Source organism: Rhodnius prolixus, unplaced genomic scaffold (genome assembly GCF_049639745.1).
Source record: "Rhodnius prolixus isolate KJV_2025 unplaced genomic scaffold, Rpr scaffold_9, whole genome shotgun sequence".
Taxonomy (NCBI): domain Eukaryota; kingdom Metazoa; phylum Arthropoda; class Insecta; order Hemiptera; family Reduviidae; genus Rhodnius; species Rhodnius prolixus.
The window spans coordinates 17,663,143-17,679,711 of record NW_027411604.1 but is presented as its reverse complement, the minus strand read 5'-3'; the positions used below and the strand labels follow the sequence as shown (position 1 = coordinate 17,679,711).

At 35.2% G+C, this 16,569-nt stretch overlaps 1 protein-coding gene across 7 annotated transcripts in view; it reads right to left on the bottom strand.

Moving 5' to 3' along the window:
- The window catches only part of LOC141454336 (ras-related protein Rab-37-like), a 164,934-nt gene that overhangs the window by 102,706 nt on the left and 45,659 nt on the right, over positions 1 to 16,569 (bottom strand). For 2 of the 7 annotated variants that reach the window (XM_074128453.1, XM_074128454.1), the window contains exon 1: positions 4,714 to 5,009. The exons of the other annotated variants lie outside the window; for them this stretch is intronic. The gene's annotated coding sequence lies outside the window, so the exon portion shown is untranslated. Of the gene's footprint in view, positions 1 to 4,713; positions 5,010 to 16,569 lie in introns of those variants that run through there. 7 annotated transcript variants of the gene reach the window in all.

Genomic DNA, 16,569 nt, shown 5'->3' with positions numbered 1-16,569 from the left:
CCGCGGGGAGTCCAGTATGCTAACCTCATAGCTAATCCCTTCCCTTGTTGTTGTTATTATTATTATTATTGTTGTTATTATTATTATTTTTGTTATTATTATTGTTGTTGTTATTATTGTTGTTGTTGTTATTATTATGTTTGTTATTATTATTGTTGTTGTTGTTGTTATTATTATTATTGTTATTCCCTGAAAAATTTGACTTAGGGCACTTCTGATAGAAAGCAGGCTGCTTATGCTTACCTTTAACGCGCTATTTCTGTACATTGTACCGTCCATTAAAAGTAACTGGTAGGGCAGTTGTACAAGGGTTGCTAAGGGTTACCTATGGTTTTGCTAACTAAAGAACTTCTTTAATTAAAGATTTCACGATAGTAACACTAATAACTGCATCACATTGCCCTAAATATGGTATGATTTAATTGTAACCTTAGGGTGGTATTAGGCTCATAATAATGACGAAACACATCTCTAAATATATGGTACAGTCATGTATCTCAGTTAACGTGATATTCATATCATCTATCATCTAACTTACAATCGATTTAATCCTGTCGCATGTACGATTCATTATATCCTAAATAGTAGAATTTGGAATTGGTTTAATTGAGAATTTAATCCTCTTATTTCTGTAACTTCTTAGACTATATTTACAAAATATTTGTTTCCGTTTTATTTAAAAATAATAATAAATTTAAAATTTATATATGTATTTATAATTCAACTTTATTTATTTACATGAAATACATAATAAATACAGAGCGAAAATTCAAACTCCAAATTTAACTTTATAGAGATGTAGCTGAGCGGTTAGTGTATACTGGATTCCAATGCGGAGATCCCGAGTTCGAAACCAGCCTGCTGACCCCTTATATTTTCTCTTCCTAGGAGCTTCTTACAGCTCATTTTCTGATGATGCGACAGTGTTGCCTGTAACCAGCGAGTACGACAATTGTCTGCTAGTTTTTATTTTTATTTTTGTGACATTTTGTTCACACAAACGCGCAATCACTATTTTATTTTTATTTTTGTGACATTTTGTTCACACAAACGCGCAATCACTAAGCCAGAAGCCAGCTAATCTGAGCAGAGAAGTGATAAACTCTATATAAGTTGCATTTTAGAACATACACAAATGTGATTCTCAGATCATTAATAGTTTATTTAAAACTTTATTTGTTTTACCTGTAAACATAGTCAATTAGTGCAGGTGGTTGTTGTCACTAGCATTAAAAGTGCATTGACAGGCCAATTAAGTATTCATATTTCGCATGCTACTAGTTTATACCAGCGAACACATACACATACAAAAGCTATAAAACAATAATCCAATCGATTGCATTATCAATTTGCATACAGTTACTAAGTTGCATGGTTTGTTAGAACTATAGAACGTGTTCTATCTATGCTGAGCGTTTTATTTTGTGTTTACAACACTGATATTTGTTTAAAGATGGCCTCTGATTAATGTTCATTCTCTCTAATTGGATTCCAGCGCTCTAAATTTATACAAATTACAAAATATTAAAATAGAAATGTAATTTGAACATTCAATTTACAATTCTCGTGGTTCTAATAAAAGTTTTACTTCTTGAATGTAAGTGCTCTAGCCGCCATGCTTGACTCCAATATCCTGTACTAAGCGTTTTCTAGGATTGCTTCGTTCGCGTCTTTCTCTTGGGAGGTAGTTGTAAACTCTTTTTGGCCATCCTCATTAGATAGTCATACTCTATAGTTCTATTCACTGTAGTTCTCTTCATGTCTACTTTATCTCTAATCACAGAGCTAGGGGATACGCTGCCTTATAGATAATCCACAACTTCTCCTTCAGATGTCTATCTCCAGGGCTAGTAATCTGCTTTCCAAACTTTAGGTCAGTGTCCATGTACAGGTTATAGAATAGCGTTATAAAGAAACAATTATTTCTAAAAGTAATACAGAACTGCCTTGATAAAGACAGTGCATCTGGTGAAATGTTGCCAATTATAAACAATCTGTTTTTCTAAGAGAAAAGCGAAGCATTTTAATTTTACCGAATCTCAATATTATGGAAAAGAATTACAACACCAAAAATGTTATCAGCTGTTTGATTGGGTCTTTTCGCAGCCAAAAATCCTTACAAAATGGTTAACTTCCACTGTAAGGCTGGAAACATAGTGGAGCGGCGAGCAAAGCGGCGATGATAGCGAGGAGCGAAGCGGCGAAATCAAACACAAGTTAACATATGGGACCGCGCATAGTGGCGAGCAAAGCGAAGATAGAGCAACTCTATCTATTTCTAGTTTTTGTTTTTGCCGCTTTGCTCTTCGCTATCATCGCCGCTTTGCCCGCCGCTCCACTATGTTTCCAGCCTAAGACTTCATCAGCTTCAACAAATAGTTTTTTATTTTACTTTAAAAAGGAAATCCTAAGAAGCATCAACATTATGAGCGGGTAAAAAATTTCTAAATCAAAAGTTATGGCTTTCCTTTTGCGATTCCCTTGGGTTCTTTACCAGATTCAGGAAAAGGGGAGGAGACCTTCAAATTTTAGAGGTACTCCTAGAAGCTGGTGAAAGAGGTAAAGGTCGACTTCAAGGCAATAATTCGCACTTTCTGGCCAAGCTGAAGGGTACTGGAGGGACTGAATCCAAGAGTAATGTTCTAGGTGGCTATAACAGTCATCAGACCAAGAAGCAGACGTTTTATAACGGCTTGGGGTATTACTGCAGAGGAACAATAAACATTAAGGTAAAATACAGCGATTTGATAAACAATTCTAGGAGCTATTTGAATCACACTTCAGCAGCTGCTCAATTTAGTGGTCATCAAAGAAGAAGCTATGGGAATCACATTTGAGAATAATTGCAAGATTGAGTGGGTTTAAAGTTTTTAAGGTAACCTTGCCAGAGATTAACAAAAGTAATTCTGAAAGTTGGAATCCTGTCCTCTTATCTAGGAAAGACACAAGAGAAAGAAGAATTTCTTACAGAATTATTATTGATTGAATGATAAGGCTTGCAAGACTGGGAGGAATCGGGATAGTCTAACGCTTGAAAAGTTCATAGTCAGGCAATTTGATTTGACCAAGGTGGAGAAAGAACCGAGTTTTACTAGTAAAGATAAATGATAATGATGTTGAAATTAGGCAACCGCTGTGGTTTCTGATAGGGTAAAGTAGGGTGAGATGGCCACCATTTTATTTGGAGGGTGCCTGCAAATTTTTGGTCAGGGCTAGGCTTACTTTATTATTATTTTTGGAAACCTCATACGCTCACAAACATAAGATAAGGAAAAAATTTCAGAAAAAATGCTAAGGGAAACATTTTTTATTCTTACAAAAAAAAAAGGTAGCAGTTGGCCATCTATCCCCACTGGGTTGGGTGAGTTGGCCAATTAACCTGGGAGAGATGGCCACATATTGTAAATGAAATTGCACTAGTAAAACGTAAAAATAACAGAAAAAAATGAATGGTTACTTAATATTTACTTATTATTCTTCTTTTTAAATGCGCTTTTACTACAATTTTGGCAAGCGTATGCAAAAGAAGAGCAATTTTCGGGGACCCACTTCCGGCATATTATGCACTCCAACCAATCTTTTTTTTCTGGTCTTGTTGTAGCTTTCCCCATATCCTGCACATTCAGTTTCATCGATTCCTAAAAAGGCATCACTTTCCTCTTCAAATTCGATTCCTGTTTCTCGTCCTCTTCATTGGAACTTGTGTAAGGTGAGCGTTTTCTTTTTCGAACAATCCTTTCTTTCAAAATTGTCTCTTTGGGGGATGGTATTTCTTGTTGGTTTGGATTTATTTGCAATTCTAGTTTTTCACAACAGCAATATGCTCGAGAGAAGTTAATAAAGTGGCAACAGACTTGGCTCGTTTTCTGGCAGTGACGACAGTTTGGGTGTGGGGTTAATACGATCTCAAATTTTCGTAAAAGATTACTCAGCATTTTACTAACTAACCAGCCTGGATGAGCTGTGTTCAACAATTTGGATTGTCAACAGCACATAGAGACTAATCGCATACCCGGAAACCAGACCTCCGGAACAGCTGATTCCTGATCAGGATGAGAGGGAGTAAGTATACTTGAAATTCTGATATAACCAGGACTCAGTCTTCCAAAAAAAATAGCAACCAGCACTTCCAATTTCACCAAGAATAATCTGAAATCAGTCTGATAGTGGAAATCACACGAGCAACACAACCTGACTAACCAAAAACATCTACAAAACCCCCTTTTAACCAGGAGAATTTGCCAGTCCACTCAAATCTTAATTCTCGGCGATTTTTTTTTTCAACTCTAAAAATCTATGTAGATCAAACTGTAACAGCTCCACTTTCGATCTCACGCGAACTCGAAACGAGCACTAAAAGAACTAAAAACTGGAAATATGCACGATTCCATAATACCCCCTTTAAGAGTGCGGGGTTAAAATTAAACTAATTTTTTGATTGAATCATAACTTAAGAAACTTTAAGCCATTTTTTTGTGGATTCATTTAATTTTGGTATTAAATATAACCGGAAATTGGTACGTATTTTAAAGGGACTATCTATCATTTTCACTCCAAGGCTTCTCTATTTCTGAATATAACTTGAACATGTCTCTTTAAAAATTGAATGTATGAAAAACTAGTAAAATTTTTAATTATATTTAATAAATAAAATTTTAAACCAAAATTACGTTAAAATTAAAAAATAAATCAAATACAAGAAAGTCAACTTACCGTTAAGAATGATATTTTATTTAAATCAGTTAATTCCCCTCCAAAAATAATTAAAATTAAAAAAGAAACACAAAGGTTAAAACACAGAATGAAGATAGAATATTTAGTATTATAGTTAGAATACAACTCCACTGAACATTTATGCTAAAGTGGGTAACTGATAACGTTGGAGTTGACTGGCACACACCGCTCGCAAAAGGAGCCACGAGCTGCTAGGTGACGGACGTTGTGTCGGACTAGAAACTCACAACCGGCTTGATGAAGATCACCAACTAGACTGAAACTCAGGCGAAACTCACTCGAGATGAAATGAGTGTGAAACACAAACCTACAATGAGGGGGGAGAGAGAGAGTTAAAGCGGTTACCATGGTAACAACATCATACGCCTGCGCTAGGTGTAACGTTTCGTAAAAGGAAAATATTATTTTATTTAAAAGGAGGAAAAAATAAATCACTATTTTATCCTTTAGCATTTATTTATTTTTAATCCTTTATATAAAGTAAAAATAATTGCGAACAAAATAATCAAGTCAGTGCTGCCAACATTGAATGTTCTAAACTCCATAACTTCTACCGAACTGCTGATTAGACTTGTTCTATACACCTGGACCTGTACAATCAACAACCCTGAATCCTTCTATATTTGCGCCAATTCCTCTTCTGCCTGGGAGACAAGGTAAGCGCAATTTCTTCACAAATTGATAATCTTCACGGCCTACAGTCAACATATCTACTCTTACGTTACAGATACTTCTCATTTCCTCTATAGCTATTTGGAAGATTCCCAAAAAATGTAAAACAAACGAACTGTATTTATTTTTACAAATGTTACAAATCTTGTATCTCTACTCAAGCAGATATTTTGATTAAGTATGAAAAAAAAGAGGATTTTAGAAATGAGTTTAAGTGTGTGTGTGGTTAGCATAACTCAAAAAGACAGAAGACCATAGAAGTTCTAAATTCATATTTTGATAACGTGCAACAAGAGTATTTTATAATAATGTCCGATCAAATACCTTAACCTAAAGTATCATTTTTCTAGTTGTTTTTTTCAGTTTCATTGAAATGTTCTTTAAATTGTCTACTCTTATCACGTACGAGTTCATTATTTCCTCTGAACTCTGAGTATTCACCAGTCATGTTCAATAATAATAATTATTAAACGAGCTACATTAAGTCTAAGAATAGGAAACGTTTGTGGACTAAGTATTTTTTGAAGTTGCAACAACTTCTCTGTAAGAAAAAATATACAGGGTGAACTAGTAAGTACGATATTGTCCATAGGTCTATTGTGTGTTCAATCTAAAGTGGAGTTCAATGACGTATTGGCCAACTTTATATTTTCCACTGTTCTTGAGTGACGTCACTTTAATTTTTGTTTCTAAAATCATTACTTTTTTTCAATAAAAATGTTATTACTCAGAAAGTTTTAGTCCGAATTCGATTCTGATTACTCGGTTAGAAAGACAGATAAATTTTCTAAAAATTGATACCATTTCGAAGCATAAGTTATTCTCCAAACAGCCTCAATCTTCCTCTGAATGCTGGAAAAATAAAAGTAATCGAAATTTTTAAGTAAACTCATTAGGCCCTTATGGAGATCATTATCAGACCTAGGTGCTGGCACTTTTTAGTAAAGTTTCCTTGTTTAATGGGCTTTCAAACGGTATATCATGTTCCAGGTTTCCTTTTATCTTCGTATGAGAAATTACGTTTGTTTGCAAGAAAACGTGTTCACGAGCACTCAACAGTGTTAGTTTATCAAGTTGTTTAATTCATTGAAAACTCTTTTAGATGGACCAGTAGGCAATTTTTAAAGTAGATAATATACACACCCCTCCCCTATCCCTACAACGCTCCAAGCGAATTTACCATTGTTCGAAAAAGTGCTGGAAGTCTTTTTCTGTCAGCTCCTGCATGACGCGTGCCGCTTTTTCTTTCACAGCTTCAACGGACTGAAATCGTGTTCCTTTTAATGCAGATTTGACTTTGGGGGAACAGATAAAAGTCATATGGGGGCCAGGTCCGGCGAATTAAGGCGGATGGCCTAAAACTGGGATGTTGTACTTGGTTAGAAACGTCTTGACAGACAATGCAGTGTGAGCCGGCGCGTTGTCTTGATGGAGAACCCCGTGACTTATTCTTCCACAAATCGGGTCGTTTTTTTCCTTACTCTTTCACAGAGTTGAACAAGCACCTCACGGTAGTAATGTTGATTAATTAAATCGATATTTTCATCCGTTTTGGACGTGGCAGGGCGACCCGAGCGGTCATCATGTCCGACGTCTTCTCGGCCTACTTGGAAACGCTTGAACCACTCACAAACTCGCGCACGTGATAAACATTCATCGCCATAAACTTCTTTTAATAAAAGATAAGTTTCAGTAGCGGTTTCACCAAGTTTAATGTGAAATTTCACGACAATTCGTTGCTCTACTACATGTGTAGTATCATGTTTTCGGCAAAACGAAACTAACACCTCTTACACAAAACGACGGTTCCGGTCAGACAGATTAAACTCGTTAAACGAAAATCCTTTCTTTCGAAATTGGTACCTAACACTCATTTAACATCATATTCATTTCTCTTCTTTTTATTTTATTTTATTATTTATATTGTAAATTTTATATTTTTGAATGTAGTTCATAAATTAATTAATTATTAAATTACAAGTTTGCAAAAAATCGTACTGGATTTGATGATTCTGATCAGTTATATTCTTATGGTAGGTGAATTCCTTTCATAACGCCGACGCTGTTTTGAGGCCGACTTTTTTGCAATTAATCACAGATTCCTGCATCAATTTATAACATAACCCCAATTATTGTATACCGTTCGAAAGGGTATGTAGATGTTTTTCCTGAATAGTGCACGGTTTTTTCATATAAAATGTTTTTGAGTAAAATGAAGTCAAAGTTTTTGGAAAAAATTAGAAACTTGCTATTCCTTATGTTTGGGCCACAAAGCGAAACACTTAATATTATTATTTTGGAATACAAATTAGCTTATATAAAAGGAAATTTAACCTTCTTTCTAATGAGCTTAATAAAATAGCTGTAGCTTTAATAATTTGAGAAATATAGACAACCTTTTGCTAAAAAGTAGTAACACCTTGAAAAAACATAAAATTAAAAATATCTATAAAACGGAGCCGGATCGAGCCATAGTTTATATGGAATTTTTTGTTGCAAATGATGCCCAGAATCGCCTCCCGAAGTTACCGTAGTCTTATGCTGAACACCCTGTATATCGATTACTAAGTATTGTATGCAACTTTTATACTTAAAACAAATTCATTTAATTAAATATTACATAAGAACATTATTAAAAGAAATATTCTAATGATTATTACAATTTCGTTCTTGTTTATTACTATTGTAATATTATTTAGCAAATATTATTTCTTTAATATGCGTCACTAGAGGGGTTCAACAATATTCTATTTTTATCTCTTTTATAAATTCTTCTTTGATCATTTTACTTTTAAAGTTTAGTGCAAAACATAGATCTAAATTTAGATTCATTTTCATAGAAAATAGAGGAAAAATTTTTTGCCAAAAAATTGTTTAATTTAACTTTGAATTTATCTTTTTATAAACATAAATTCCAAAGTGTATTCATTGTATTGTGCAGAAAAAGTTATTTGTATTAACAAAATACAATATTAAATTCTAAAACTTTAATAAAGGTGCCAGGGCAAAATATTTTTATTGTTAATATTATTATTAGTGCAAAATAAATTTGTTTGCCCATGAATTGTAAATAATTTGAATTTAAAAATCGGTTTAAATGAAATTAAAGTTGTTAAGAAAATTCTTAAAACTTGTTTAGGTAAAAGTTGAAGATGTAGAACTTTATAAAGGGTAAAACTCAAGGACACCAAGAGGAAAGGAAAAACAATAATAATAAGGGCAAAAAAGTTGAAGAAATTGTTTAAAGCCTTTAGAAAAACAAAAAAAAATTGAAGAGATAGAAAAAGAAATAAAGTTGAAATTAAAAGTGTCATTTAATGAGTTTCGAGTGCCAAAGACTCGATTTATTTCAACAAATCGAGTTAGCGATGATTGGAAATAGAAGATAACAGAATAAAAACTGCGGAATAATCAGAGAAGTTTTATATTAAAGAAAAATTATAGAAACTTTAGTTAATGAAGTTGAAACATAAAAGAAGGCTGAAACAGCAGAATTGGTAGATCATTCTGTTTCAGCAGAAAAATAAAGACTATGCAGAATGAAGTAAAGAGAAATTATGATCGAATTTGAAGGAAATGAAGTGACAATAATTACTATTGAGGAGAACGCTATTGCAAAGATAGTTATACTAGTGATAGAAGTATAGTTATCTCTGAAATCAAAATGAAATAATAACTGACTGTAGATGGTAAACACTTATTTATTTTGTAAGTTATTGATCCGCCAATTTTTTTCTTCCTCAATCGTTTCAATAATCAAATATTTGTTTTATATCGATGTTTATTCTTATAATAAATTATTTCCACAACTTGCAAAGGTTGGTTAATCTTACTGTTGATTAATTGTTCCTATTATACGAGTATATACGAGGGTCGTTTGAAAAGTCCGTGCAAAGTCAGAGAGATAGCACCACTGGCGCGTATCGAGGTTATGTTTAGTTAGTAGCATCTCTTGGAAGAACACACACCAAGTTTCAGCCAGATCGGTCTATTTCTTTGTGTTTGGCATTCGTTTGAATCGAGGAAGTCGAGTGATTTTCAAAAAATGGACGAAAAAGAATTTCGTGTGTTGATTAAACACTACTTTATGAAAGGCAAAACGCCTCAGGAGACTAAAGAGAAGCTTGTTAAACATTATGGTGACTCTGCACCTTCGATTAGAACAGTTTATAAAGTGGTTTCAAAATTTTCGGAGTGGCCATATGGGCACAAGTGACGCTGAACGTTCTGGACGCCCTGTTGAGGTTACTACTCCAGAAATCATTGATAAAATCCATGATATGGTGATGGATGACAGAAGAGTGAAGGTGCCTGAGATTGCTAGTGTTGTGGGCATCTCGAATGAATGGGTACATAATATTTTGCATCAACATTTGGACATGACAAAGCTATCCGCAAGATGGGTGCCGCGATTGCTCACGCTTGACCAAAAACGAAATCGTATGAAGTGTTGCAAGGACGGTTTGCAGCTGTTCCAGAAGAATCCGCAGGACTTTAAGCGTCGTTTCGTCACTGTGGATGAAACATGGATACATCACTACACTCCTGAGACCAAAGAACAATCTAAACAATGGGTTACCAAGGGGGAATCTGCGCCAAAAAAGGGCGAAGACCGTTCCTTCGGCCGGAAAGATTATGGCGACTGTCTTTTGGGATTCGCAAGGAATAATCCTCATCGACTATCTGGAAAAGGGTAAAACTATTACAGGTGCATATTATTCATCTTTATTGGACCGTTTGAAAACCGAGCTGCAAGAGAAACGCCCACGATTGGCCCACCAAAAAAGTCCTTTTCCATCGCGACAACGCACCAGCTCACACCTCAGCAGTTGTGGTCGCAAAATTAATGGAAATAGGGTTCCAACTCGTTTCACATCCCCCCTATTCTCCAGACTTGGCTCCCTCGGACTACTATTTGTTCCCCAATATGAAGAAATGGCTGGCGGGAAAAAGATTTTATTCAAACGAGGAGGTGATTGCAGAAACGAATGGCTATTTTTCAGACTTGGACAAATCCTATTATTCGGAAGGGATCAACAAACTAGAGCAGCGTTGGACGAAGTGTATAAGCCTAAAAGGAGACTATGTTGAAAAATAAAAAAGGTTTACCCCAAAAAATTAAGTAGTTTTTATTTTTGCACGGACTTTTCAAACGACCCTCGTATTTTTACTCCTAGGATTTAAAAATATACAAAAAAATCCATGATAAGCATTGCTCCAACAGTTTTACTTGCTTGCGCTCCAGGCCCACCGAATCCTAGATAGCTGTCCAGCCTGGACCTCAATCCTCTCTTGGTCTGCGCGAGATCGGATTACTTTCTTGTTAACGATTTTATTGGTAATTCCATAATCCTCTACCATCCTCATCTTTGTCAGCAGTCTTCACTTTATCCCAGCCTTTCCATTCACTCGGATTACCACTTTTCCTAGCTTTTAATTTCATCAATACTACTTCCGCCTGATGCTACTAAGGTTTCTACTAGAACGGCCCACACTCTTAAGGTGACTGCATGAAGTCGAGGGACTTCAATATTTTGTTTCCTTTTCCATCAAGATTATAATTCTTTAAGCATGTTTTAATTATCGTAGATATAATTAATAATCTTTTCCTTTTACCTACATGGATTATATTTTACCATTAAGAATTATGGAGCTTGCCATCCATATTCAGTACTTTTTGTTAAAGATCCGATTTGAAATCATTCACCTGACTCTTTCTTGAAATTTTTCATCTCCTTTCTACTAAAAATATTGCTAAGGCAGTAAAGCTAATATTTTTCTTAATATCGGGAAATAAGTGGATTTCCGAGTGATTTTTCTAAGAAAAATCAAATGTTTAAGAGCTTTAGATGTTCTCAAGCATACGAGTACACAAAATGGCTAAAAATTAATTTTACATCTGTTTACAAACAAGAAGGTTTAATAATTATTTGGTAATTTTGAGAGAGTTGCGGGTAAGTGAAACTATAATGTTGAAAGGTTGGACAATAGTTTGAGGGAAGGGATTAGCTTGTACTGGATTCCATTGCGGAGATCCTAAGTTCGAATCCAGCTGCTGGCCCTTAGATTTTCTCTTCCTAGCTGCTTTTTAGAAGATCAATGTATGATGATGGACATTGTTGCCTGTAACAGTGTCTTCCAGAGACGGGTGACCAATAACTTCAGATATTGATGCGCCTTTACTTAAAACACGAAATACAAAAAAAGGGAAGATGATTTGGTAAAAACGGAAACGTAACGACATGATATGCCACTGCTGACATGATGGTAGGTACAAAATGTAGTTTTTGACTGCAATTTTTTTTTTTTATACCGGGTCCATTTGGAGAGAAACGACATACAAAACCGTCATACAGAAGGTTTTGAGGGTTAAGGAGGGTTTAGGGGCGCTCCTAGTGGTGGTGAATGAAACCTATAAAAGTAGTATGTATTATTTATTTATTTTTGCGTGTTTCACTAAAAAAATAAATATGTAAAGCGCCAAGTGTTACTTAGCTGAAAAATTTTAATCGCAAAGTTACAGTAAGATTCACTATGGGATCGTATTACGAGTAAATGTACTATAAAATCTTAACTACCGGCGACGTTTCGTTGTTGAGTTAGTTCTAAACACATAGACTCACTCACATACAAAACCACTTTTTTCGAAAATTTCAAAACGGTGAATGTATTCAAAATAATTTGTATTCAAAGAAAGTTTAGTTTTTCAATTTCACGAGCCCATTGTACGCCGTAAGGTTTTCACTGTTCTGGCATTGAAATGGTTAATAAATAACAGTCCGATTTCATAACGTCCCAACTGGATACTGAAAGAACGCCGGAAGTCATCTTAAGTGATGTCATTATCATCAAGAAAAAGACGAGAATGTATTTCCTTTAATGGAATGAGCGGATATACAGGGGTGTTCATTTTAAGACGGCTCAAATGCATTTCATGCTTAAACGGTTGATCTGAGCAAAAAATGGTAGAGGAAAAATTTGTCGCCCGTCACCTCTAGTTTCAGAATATGTGACTTGATTTTAGATTCCTGCCCGCATACGCGCGACCAAAAGTAAGGGTTTGCTGTTGACCCCCATTTTCATATACACAGTTTTAAAGAGTATAAAAAGTTATGAAAGAAACCGGTAACCGCAATTCGATATCTTCAAAATTAAAGATGCTAGGCCATTTCAAAATCTGGTATTTATTAATCATTTTCAATTTTTTAACTTGTTATCAAAGAGAAAAAAGAGCACGCGATAGGTCATTTTTATGTATTTTTCATCTCCTTTCTACTAAAAATATTGCCAAGGCAGTAAAGCTAATATTTTTCTTAATATCGGGAAATAAGTGGATTTCCGAGTGATTTTTCTAAGAAAAATCAAATGTTTAAGAGCTTTAGATGTTCTCAAGCATACGAGTACACAAAATGGCTAAAAATTAATTTTACATCTGTTTACAAACAAGAAGGTTTAATAATTATTTGGTAATTTTGGGAGAGTTGCGTTTAATTACCAAAAAGAAATTGGAAACCTCCTGCCACATATTTAAGTGATCAATATCTTTCATTTAAAGGATCAAACTTATTCCTTAATTTATCAAATAATGTACTTCAAAGGTGCCTGCTCAGATACAGAGAGCAGTTGATAACCTCCTGGTTTGCGAGCCAGAGGAGGCTCTGGCATTGGGGGTCAACTGCGAACCCTCACTTTTGGACGCGCGTCTGCGGGCAGGAATCTAAAATCAAGCCACAAATTCTGAAACTAAGAGGTGACGGGCAACAAATTTTTCCTCTACCATTTTTTTTTGCTCAGATTTACCATTTAAGCATGAAATGCATTTGAGCCGTCTTAAAATGAACACCCTGTATGACTAGCAACAAATAATAATTGCTCAAAACTATCATTTAGAAATAGCAAGAGATATTTGAATTAATAATATTCCAAAGAATAGGATAATAGGTAGTTCTCAGTATTGAATTGTAGATGGTTGTAAGAAGGACTATTGCTTTTCTAGGAAGTTGAAGGAGAATGTGTGCTGTGATTAAATCATAACCTGGACTCTTTTTAGGGGGAAGATTGATAATGGCCTCCTTGACTTGCTTGGGTGTGAATGATTTAGGAGGAAGAGAAACTGGTAAAGGAATGTCCAAGTCGGTATTGACGTCTTGGGTGTGTTGTAGATTTTGGGTGTCAGGATGTGGGGTGAAGACGGAAGAGAGGTGAGCTGCAAGTAAGTCAGCTTTTTCTTGATCAGATTTGGCCCAGGAGTTGTCAGCAGAACGGAGAGGGGAGGAGGTTTGTTGAAATTTTAATATTCGTCGGGTGACAGTCCAGAGTGAGTTGTCGTCAGTGGTAAGAGATTTTGTATAGTTAGCGTATTGGGTGTTATAGTATTTTTGAAGTTCGTTTTTAAGCTGTCTTGCAAGATGATTGAAATTTCGTTTGTGGGAAGGATACCTAGTTCGCTGCCAAAGAGATCTTGCTCGTCGCTTTTTAGTTATAAGAGTGCGAAGTGGGATAGGTAAGTTATAAGGCAAACGTTCTGTCCGTGTAGTTGTACAGTATGAAGTCGCTTGCCATATGCTTTGCTGTATGGCAGCAGCGAAGTTGTCAACAGCATCATCTAGCTGTTGGGGTGTTTTAAGAGCTGTTTTAAGTTCAATTTGTTGTTCGAGTCGGTCTCTAAATAAGTCCCAGTGTATCGGTCCATTGAGCAATATACACCTTCGCTGACGACACTGCCATTCTCTCCACACATACTGATCCTGTCTTCGCTATCCGCTCTCTACAATCTCACCTTCACTCACTAGAACCCTGGCTACAAAAATGGCGAATAAAAATCAACCCAAACAAATCCAAACACATAGTCTTCACACTTAAACGAACAACTCTTGGACCTGTCCTTCTTATATAACACTCCTATCCCACCAGCCGACCATGTGCGGTACCTTGGACTGTACCTAAAAGACTAACTTGGAACCCTCATACGAGACTTAAACGGGCTGAATTACACAAACGATACAAACTCCTTGCTAGACTACTGGACAAACGCTCAAAACTAACATTACAGAACAAGCGTCGACTGTACACTTCCCTTCTTGCTCCAATATGGACTTACGGACTTGAACTTTACGGGACAGCTAAACGATCTAACATCAACAGATTACAAACACTCCAATCTAAAATACTCCGCCGCATTGTAAACGCTCCCTTTTATGTCAGTAACCACTCCATACACACAGACCTCAACATTCCATTTATACCAGAACTTGCCAAAACCCGCTACAACACATTCCACCAAAAACTATCATTTCACCCTAATCCTTTAGCTGCAAACCTATTCTCAACCACACTTCCCTCCAACCCCCGAAGACGGCTGAGGCGCCGTTGGCCCCGTGACCAACTGGTAGACTAATGATGGTCATCACTGGATGATCATCATTCATGATTGCCACGCCATTTTTATTGTACGCACAGCATATTTTCTTATTGTACTGCACGAGTGCAGGTGTAAATTTCAAATAAAAGATATATAAAAAAAAAAAATAATAATATTCCAACCAATTTAGATATTTTAATGTTGATTGTTTAAATTAATTTTGACAATATAATTTTTAAGTTTTTAGCAAGTAAATACTTATATTTACCTAACTCTGTACACTTTCATTTTGGCGTACCGATAAGGTAATGTAACTAGACAACGTAGACGATTCGACTCCAGCAAACTATATTTATTCAGACTTCTACATTTTTCGACCGTTTTAGATAAACATTCAATTTCATGTTTAACTTGTGGAAGCAAGGAGATCCATGTGATAAAATTGTCACTGCTTGCAAATGTTCAATTCCATCGAAAGACTGCTAAATTGAAATATCACTTTAAATAATGGGGGTTCTTAGTTTTTTCCTAAATTTATTTAAAAAGAAGTTGCTCCAACATATTCTTATGTTTTAAACAATGAACACATATTTCACTTAACTTCCGCTAATAAAGTATTCTAAACATTTACAATAATATATTATTTCCACTAAATGTACCGAGCTGTTATAAACAAATGTTTTCGCAACACTGAACTTAATGAGAATATAATAAACAAATTGAAATTCGCCAAATAGAATTTCAATGATACCCAATCAGATTCTAATTAAAATGGACCAACAGTTGTTAATGCACTAAAAGATTTCAGCAGGCGTAGGACGGCATCGTCTGCTCTGTTCATTAGCTCTGTGAGTAATTATACCAAAGTACTGAATTTAATTGCAATTTCGTAAATTAAAAGATAAAAAATATTTTGTAGATAATGGAAAAAGGAAGTGTAAATTATTTGAATGAACCCAAAATTTTCATTTTAAATATAAAGTAATGTTCATTTTCTTTTTAATGAACTAAATTTTGTGACCTAGTCACTGAATGCAGTAAAGTAATTGCCTACTTTTTCAGGCGTGCTTCATGTCCAACTACCAATTAGGTGTCGTGGACGGAGGCGACTAGCAATCATACTTTACAGTAAATTTCTTTTATTAACCATTAATGTAAAATAAACAAGGCCTAGGACCGGGAATCGAACCCAGTACCACCACAATCAAATTAGCTTTACAGGTCTCGCCTCTAACCGCTCGGCTATCGTGGCGCCTAGTCCCGTCTGTATTCCCACTCAAATCTTATTCCATCCCTTGGACCTTTTTTGTTTTTAGTTTAATTCCACAATCTCTCCGGGATGTTTTCAATAATGGAACTTGCAATATTTTTTTTCTTTAACTTGGACAATTTGGATCTTGTTGAAAACATAAAATAACCTCCAGTAAGGCTTCCAAAGCTACATATTTTCAAGTCTAATTACTGGACTAGTTACCCAACTGAAACAATTTTGTTACAATAATTTGTTAGACTCTTACACATTACTATATTCAGACTATTATAGGACTTACGCCTACCTCATTATGCTAGAAGACTGCATTGAATAACCGGCTAGATTTCCAAAATATTGGTCATCGCCTTAACGCTTTTGCCTAAAAAAGATTGCAAACGTTATTATACGAGGGTCGTTTGAAAAGTCCGTGCAAAAATAAAAACTACTTAATTTTTTGGGGTAAACCTTTTTTATTTTTCAACATAGCCTCCTTTTAGGCTTATACACTTCGTCCAACGCTGCTCTAGTTTGTTGATCCCTTCCGAATAAT